This window comes from the organism of the source record quoted next, unplaced genomic scaffold, assembly GCF_019419815.1.
Source record: "Pyrus x bretschneideri cultivar Hongxiangsu unplaced genomic scaffold, Pyrus_bretschneideri_v1 Contig104, whole genome shotgun sequence".
Classification (NCBI taxonomy): domain Eukaryota; kingdom Viridiplantae; phylum Streptophyta; class Magnoliopsida; order Rosales; family Rosaceae; genus Pyrus; species Pyrus x bretschneideri.
Window position 1 is genome coordinate 1024820 of NW_025999396.1, and position 8060 is coordinate 1032879.

Genomic DNA, 8060 nt, shown 5'->3' on the forward strand with positions numbered 1-8060 from the left:
AACCTAAGAGTCTTCAAGGCAGCTCAAGCCCTTCTCAGGAACAACTACTTCGGCATCATCGTCTTACTCATCCCTCAAGCCATGCTTTGTCCATTTTGTTTCCCACAATATGTAAATGTAGTTTGGAGTGTGATACTTGTCACTTCTCCAAATGTACTAGGTTACCTTTCAATTCCTCAGTGTAAATTGTTTGCACTTGTTCATTCAGATATCTAGGGACCTACAATTGAATCTTTTGACAGTTATAAATACTTTGTAATATTTGTGGATGATTATTCAAGGATTACTTGGTTATATCTTTTAAAGTGCAAGAGTGAAGTCATGAATGTGTTTAAAGATTTTCATAAACTTGTAACAACTCATTTTGGTTGTCATATTCACACCTTAAGGTCTGACAATGGCACCGAGTACATGTCAAATAACATATCTCAATACTTAAGTTCCCATGGGATATTTTATCAAACAAGTTGTGTTGGGACTCCTCAACAAAATGGAGTGGCCGAGAGTAAAAATAGGGATTTTCTTGAGAAAACTAGAGCCTTAATGTTACATATGAAAGTTCCCAAGAAGTTTTGGTCTCAAGGGGTGCTTTCTGCTACCTATTTGATTAATTAACTACCTAGTAGGGTGTTGGATCAAAAATCACCCTACGAAGTCATGAAAGGAAGAAAGATTGACTTATCTCATTTGAAAATTTTTCGTTGTACTTGTTATGTTCATGTTGCTTCAATATACCGTGACAAGCTTGATCCAAAAGCTAGCAAATGTGTTTTCTTGGGATATTCTTCAACACAAAAAGGTTACAAGTGTTACAATCCTTCTTCAAGGAAAATCATTGTCTCAAGGGATGTAAAGTTTGATGAAACTACACCTTTCTTTAAACAACCAGTGAAGGGTTTAAGTCAGGGGGAGAATGCCTTCGAAATATTGCCTTTACCGAGTCCAACAACCGGTGAGGAAAATATATCCATGTCCACTGACAAAGAACATGAGAATTCTTTAAGTCATGAAGAGGAAACCTTGCTAGAACCATCAATTAAGTCACCTACATCCCACTCACCTTCTGAGGACCCTGAACCGTCACATGTCTTGCCTCAAGGAAGAAAAAACCCTTCACTCTTTCAAGGCTGCTGGATTATGTGACTTACAATGCAAGGTATCCTATCGCTGAGTATCTTTCATACCAAAGGGTGACACCAAAGCATGTAGCCTTTCTCAATTCCATATCTAATGCTTCTAAACCAAGAAGTTTTCAGGAAGCAATGCAGCGAGATGAGTGGATAAAAGCTATGAAGAAAGAGTTGAAAGCCTTGGATGACAATAAAATTTGTAGTGTTATCAAGCTACCACTAGGAAAAAAGGCAGTGGGAAGTAGATGGGTGTACAAAACCAAGTTCCACTCTGATGGAACTTTGGAAAGACACAAGGCTAGACTGGTAGCTTGTGGTTTTACTCAAACCCTTGGTATAGATTACAAGGGGACTTCTGCTCCTGTAGCTAAGATGAACACAATTCGAGTGTTGTTATCTGTTGCAATTAACCATACATGGCCTCTATATCAAATGGATGTCAAAAATACATTTATGAATGGTGAACTTGAAGAAGAAGTTTACATGAAACTCCCTCCTGGTCATCCTTAATCAAGTGACCCCGAGTTAGTCTGCAAGCTGCACAAATCCATTTATGAATTAAAGCAATCCCCTTGTGGTTGGTAGTCAAAGTTGAGCTCAATTCTTGAAGAAGTTGGCTTCAAAAGAAGCAATGTAGGTTCATCTCTCTTTGTTCGAATTTGTCCTAGTGGAACCCTAGTTGTTCTTATTTATGTGGACGATCTCATTGCCATTAGTGATAATTCCAGTGAAATTGTGTTACTAAAGAACACCCTTAAGCAGAAGTTTGCCATCAAAGACCTTGGGACACTCAAATATTTCCTTCGCATTGAAATGGCAACTTCTAAGAAGGGAATGTTTTTGAATCACATTATTATGCGCGTGTGGAAGACTTTTTTTATAACTGGCACTACACGCCTCTTAAGATGTTTTGGACGTGTTTAAAAATAGAGAAAATAATATTAAATAAACCAATGATTAAATCACATTATTGGTAGCCTATTGTAAGGTATTAATTATAAAAATAAAATTAAAAAAATTAAAAAAAAAAACTGTGCAAAAAATAATTAATTATTAAAAATACTGTTTATATGACGAAAATACCCCTGCATTATTTTGGGCTGCTTTTGAATTTTTTGTTTGGAGGGTATTTTTGTCCAAATATATTCATACATCAGATGGTTTTACAAATATATAATTATTAGGGTCCAAAAGAAAGAAATCATAATTACCCGCTGATGTTGATTCTATAGTTTCTTTGTTTTTTCCATTTGATTTTGTACTATATTTACAGAGTTAATTGAGTTTGATAATTAGCATGTCGTTGCATTGAATTTTGAACCCTCTGTGATGAATTCGCAATTTGGCGCCTATGTCTTTGTTGATTTCTCCTACGAAACCTTTGCTTTGATTGTTCTCGAGAATTGTGAACATTTATTTGCCCCAATCGAACTTCATCATTGCCGACCTATACGAAGAAATTGCAAAAGAGAATGAATTTTAGTTTTTTTTTAAAAAGAAAAAAAAATCATATTGAACTACAACGAAGGTGCAATTGTAAAATCTCCAACCAAACTGCAGGTTTAAGTCTTATGTATTTTGATTCGAGTGAGAAAAAAAAAAAAGGAAGCAAGGTTTTTTTGTGTGAAGGTAAATGAACCCTACTAATATAAAAAAAGAAAATTGAAACATTAAGCAGCAAAACACTGAAATTTTAGTCAATAAAAAAGAGTAGAAATGCAATTAAGATGACAACCTGTGATATATTACTACGATCACATCCCTCCATACTTGATCTGTTGAAGTCAACTTGGAATTTTTAGTATTCCTACATGAACAAAAAAAAAAAAAAACACGAAAATTTATTTTGGAAAAAAGAAAAGAGAACATGAGGATTGTGAATTGTGAATTGTCAAAAGATGTAACATATGAAAGTGATGTTAATAATAAAAATTCATGTCGATTCATACAGTACCATTTATGTGTATATTGTGAGTTACAAATATTTTCCTTTTGTTTGGCCAATTTATTTGGCAAAGAGTGAATATTAGATATCCATGCTTTTGTTGAACTTAGAAGGAAGTTTGCGTAGCAAGGGCTTAGGAGTCACAGCATGCGACATATAGAGTTTTTCCCATTCATATTTGTGCATGCATAACGATATTTTTGCTACCAAACACTTCGTTGAAATGGAAGACAAACACTACGAAACACTTCATACATGTTCATGTTTAAGACTTCTATACTATTGTCCGAGTGGGAAAGTGTTTTTTTTGTGAAGTTAACTGAACCATACAAATGTAGAATGAAAATTGAAAGCCATTAGCTAAAAATGATTGGTTAGGATTTTTAATGGAAAAGACAATTAGCTAAACTTCACTTGCATTTTCTCAAGAACAATGCCCTTTGCATTGGAAGATCCATATATATAAATGAAACCCCAAATGCTGAAATCCAGAACGGAGTTACCTTTACTTCGTCAATGATGGCCAAACAAAAATCCTAAACTTTGATATTTGAAAATTCGTTATCTCCCAACTATGGACTGGAAGTCCGGAAGCTGAACACACAGATTGTGGGGTCCCAAATGTACTCTATCTTTACCACCAAATCCTGCAATGAGAACGTCGTTCCTGCAAGCGGCGACAATAATCAGTATAGCCCGAAAAAAGTCTAAAATACCAAATGCAGCAATTAACAAAAAAAATTAAGAGCAATCTTGAGCCACATCCTTCCCTTATCTCAACCATTACTCTATCTAAACTCGAAATTTATAGAAACTGCATCGAAATAACATGGTTGTACTCTACCTTTACGGCCAGATGTGGCAATCAGAACGTTGTCCTGCAAGCGGCCACAATAATCAGTACAACAAAAAAAAACAAACTAAAATATGAAAGCAGCATTTAACATAAATGCCAAATTCTGGCAACACAGTTTTTCTCCACTAAACTCACATTTTCCTGAATCTAGTTCAAGCGATCATCATTTGGCGTCAATACCACTGCATAGTTAAACATCCAAACATGGTAAGAGACATGTCTAAAAAAGCATCTAGCTAAATCTTACTTACATTTTGTCAAGGACAATGGCCTGTGTGTTGGAAGATCCAAAAAATGGTTTCTTTGACTCATTTTAAAATGAACAAATTTAAATAGGCAGTTCAGGAAAGACATAGAGTAACATGATTGGTTTTATCGTACCTTATAAAATCTTCATCGGTAAGTTGTTTGCTTCTTTCTACAATTTTGATAATAATATGCATTGCACATACACAAAGATGATCACAAACAGGTAGGAGACCGATATTAAAGGAAGCAACACAAATTAATGCAGCGTTGGGTGATGAAACGTCGAAAAAGAACCTGTGCAACTTCACGATCAAAGTAAGGACCATCATGTCCAAACACTAATAGCCGACTCTTATAATCTTGGAGCTACAATGTATCAAATAAAGGATAGAGCTGCAATGAATCAAATAAAGGCTATGCATCAGAGCCTGCTATGTCACTTTCAAAACAACTTTGCACATAAGAACGAATTAAACCCCGTAGGTTGAAGATGAAATTTGCAAGATAAGTATTTTCTTGTTGGAAATTAAACAGTTTCCCTTGATTTTCTCGGGAACCAAACACACCAAAGATCATTATTTGTAGTAGCCATCGATGGAATAAATCAGAACTTGCATCTTCAAATTCAAGAAATTCCCAGAAAGAGAGAAAGAAAGGGATAGAGTAGTACAAACTTGAGAACGTGCCCCGATCTTCTAGATTCCCTCATTGTCCAATTACCAATTCAATCAACAATCCCCTTCAATTCACTCAATGAATTCATGTATAGGTAGAAAGATCGTCAGAAGAGGATCAACTTTCTCTTTTAGGCCGAGACCAAATTTCGGCGAGCTTGAGTGGAATCTGCAAAACTTCGCCAGAAACTGTTTTAGGCTCCAATCTTTGAGCGCAATTGATTTTGAGGTGTGGGTGTCATATCAGATGGAAAAGGGTTCTGATACGAATCTATAGGCTCCAACCTTGCACGATTATGTCCGTATGAAAAAGTTACGATGAAATGAAGTTTGCGGAGTGAAGAAGAATTAAGGAGAAGGAGAAGAAGCACAGCATTGCAGCTACTGATCTGCAAGTAGGGAGGAACAAAATGGGGGTAGGATTTTCTCTCCTGCTGTTACCATCCCCTTCCATCCCTCCTTTCACTCTTCTTTTTGTCTTATTTTCTATATAAAAAATTCAAAACAAGATGTAGACGTGGCGTAATCGCAACCATTTAAATAGAAAATGATGTAAAGGGAGAAAGATTAGGAGGGAAGAGAATCATACTTCAAAAAAATAAGTTGTTTAGCATTTTTATGACAAAATTATAATAAATTATTATTATTATTTAAAAAATACTATTTATATGACAAAAATACCCCTGCATTATTTGTTTTGGAGGCATTTTTGTCCTAAATTTTTTTGTGAAGCCAGTGACCCCAAATTGGCTTGCTGGCTTTACATATAGATATAAAGGTTATTCATACCAGTAGCATCCATCTTTGTTTTGGCTCTCTCACTTTTAATCTTCACAATGCATTTTTTCTTCATGATGATTTAGTGTTAAAAAATATCCCCACTGAAAGAAAAGAAAATTATGGGTGTGTTTTTGTGACCCCAAATTCGTGTGGACTTGCACCTTCACTAAAAGTTCTTAGCCAATCCCCCCCAAAAATGAGAGGACTATTAGTCCCATCTTCTCCTTCGTTCGCCAGCAGCAGCCTCACCAACATGTTGGAGTATAAGCATGACAGCTGGTTCAATCATTCAAGGTTGTTGAAATGAAGAAGGAGAAGAAATTCGAAATTGTTCTAAGTGTTAAGGTAGGAGTTTATCAAACTGTGTATTGAACGGACAAGATTTAAACATCTTAATAGTGTGTATCTTGCCACGTGTCCAGTTAGTTAGAAATTAAGTGAAAACATGTGTTGCACGTGATCATAGTCACGATGTTGTGATGAAATTGCAACGGCTATAAAGTTGAGTTTGTAGGCGAGTTTGATGTAATTGAATCCAACGTGAATCGGAGAGACCAACGTACTCTCCTTCTTGAAAATTCTTCTCTGTCATTCCCTTTGCAAATCCATTTCAATTTTTGTTGAATTGATCATCATTCTTAGAGAAATCTAGCTCAGAAATAGCTCAAACAGTAACATGGCCCAGGTTAGATTCAAAACTAGGAATGAATCTGTCAATTTGTGAGTGTTTGGCTGGGTTTTCAACGAAGAACTCAGAAGCTTGGAAATGGCTGGATCTAGCATCGATCTTCGTGTGCCAGTGGTCACTAGTGTCAATTATGAATTCTGGTGTATCAAGATGAAAACAATTTTCAAATCTAACAATCTGTGAAGCTTTATTGAAGATGGTTTCACATTGTTAAAGGAAGGGGAGGAGATGGATGAGAAGCAAGTCCTTGCTAATCAAGATCTCATCTCCAAAGATGCAAAGGCATTGGGACTGATACAAGGTGTTGTGAGTGATGAGATCTTTCCCAGAATCGCAAACCAAGAAACTGTAAATGATGCTTGGGATGTGTTTAAGCAAGAATTCAAAGGTGATGCTCAAGTCATGGCTATGAAACAACGAAGTATTTGCCGTGATTTTGAATATGCTAGGATGAAAAATAATGAATCTCTTTGATAATCTAGCTAGATTATCTGGTCTTGTGAATAAGATGAAGATGTTTAAACAAAAGACTAATTGAGAAAATGTTAATTAGTCTAACTTCAGCATATGATAATATTGATCTGTTATTAAGGGAACTAAGAAATTGGATGAAATTGATCCAAATGAGGTGGTTGCAACACTGAAAAGGTTTGAGCAGAGATTGATAAGACACACTGAAGATGAGGAAGTAAGTGAGAAGGCATTTAGCAGCCTTAGTATCCAAAATAAAAATGGATCGTAGACCACTGGATATAAAGGGAAGAAACCTTTCAAATCTAGGGACAACAAGGGAAACTTTAATGGTAATGATAGGTCTCAAAATGTTGTCAAACCCTGGTACAACAAGAAGAATACAAGATAGGCCTGTAAAATTTGTGGAAACATGCACTATGGTGAATACAGATTCAAAGGAAAGCCTAAGTGTCACAATTGTGGGAGATTCAATCATTTTGCTAGAGATTGCAAAAGTAAACCAGTTCAACAAGTTCAAGTTGCACAGAGAATTAAAAAGGAAACCTCAATGTTCTTTGACTGCAATTATCAAAATTGAGCATGTTTGGTATATTGACAATGAATGTAGCAATCAAATGACTTCACATAAGCCTATGTTGATCAATATGGATAGAAGTGTTTCAACTATAATCAAAATGGGGAATGGACAAATTGTTCAAGCTTGTGGGAAAATGAACCTTGGTGATTGAAACCCAGAAGGGCACCAAACACATTAAAGAAGTAATGCTTGTACATGGCCTGGATGAAAACCTCCTAAATGTAGGGCAAATGATGCAGCATGGTTATTTTCTATTTTCTATTATTTAGAGATGATCATGTTGCAATCTTTGAAGATAGGAGTTTAGAGAGTCATGTTGTTACAATACAAATGACTGGAAATAGATGTTTCCAATTGCTCATGGAAGATATGAATGGTTCTACACTAAAAACCAATTGCAAAAGTGATGCTTGGGAATGGCACAAAAGGCTAGGGCATTTGAACTTCAATAGTTGGCAATTGTTATCAGATAAAGAAATGGTGATGGGATTGCCAAAACTCAAGAAGTCATCTGGAGTATGTAAAATGTGCATTGCAAGAAAGCAACGTAAAGATGGCTTCAGTAAAGAACAAATTTGGAGAGCAAGCAAGCCTCTGGAATTAATCCATTCAGATGTTTGTGGACCAATGCAGGTCAAAACATTTGGAGGAAACAAATATTTCTTGACCTTCATTGATGATGCAACC

General features: G+C 35.7%; 1 long non-coding RNA gene across 6 annotated transcripts; it reads right to left on the reverse strand.

The window, feature by feature from the left end:
- Nucleotides 1-2162: 2162 nt before the first annotated feature.
- Nucleotides 2163-5320, reverse strand: LOC103940142. Of its 6 annotated transcripts, none has more exons than XR_007253424.1 (8): nucleotides 4747-5320; nucleotides 4475-4573; nucleotides 4313-4349; nucleotides 4067-4113; nucleotides 3920-3953; nucleotides 3579-3742; nucleotides 2866-2937; nucleotides 2163-2577 (listed from the first exon to the last, which is right to left on the reverse strand). It is a non-coding gene; the product is annotated as an uncharacterized LOC103940142 (long non-coding RNA). The 6 variants fall into 6 exon arrangements; XR_007253423.1 differs by having other exon boundaries at nucleotides 4855-5319; XR_007253420.1 differs by having other exon boundaries at nucleotides 4851-5319.
- Between the last annotated feature and the right edge of the window lie 2740 nt (nucleotides 5321-8060).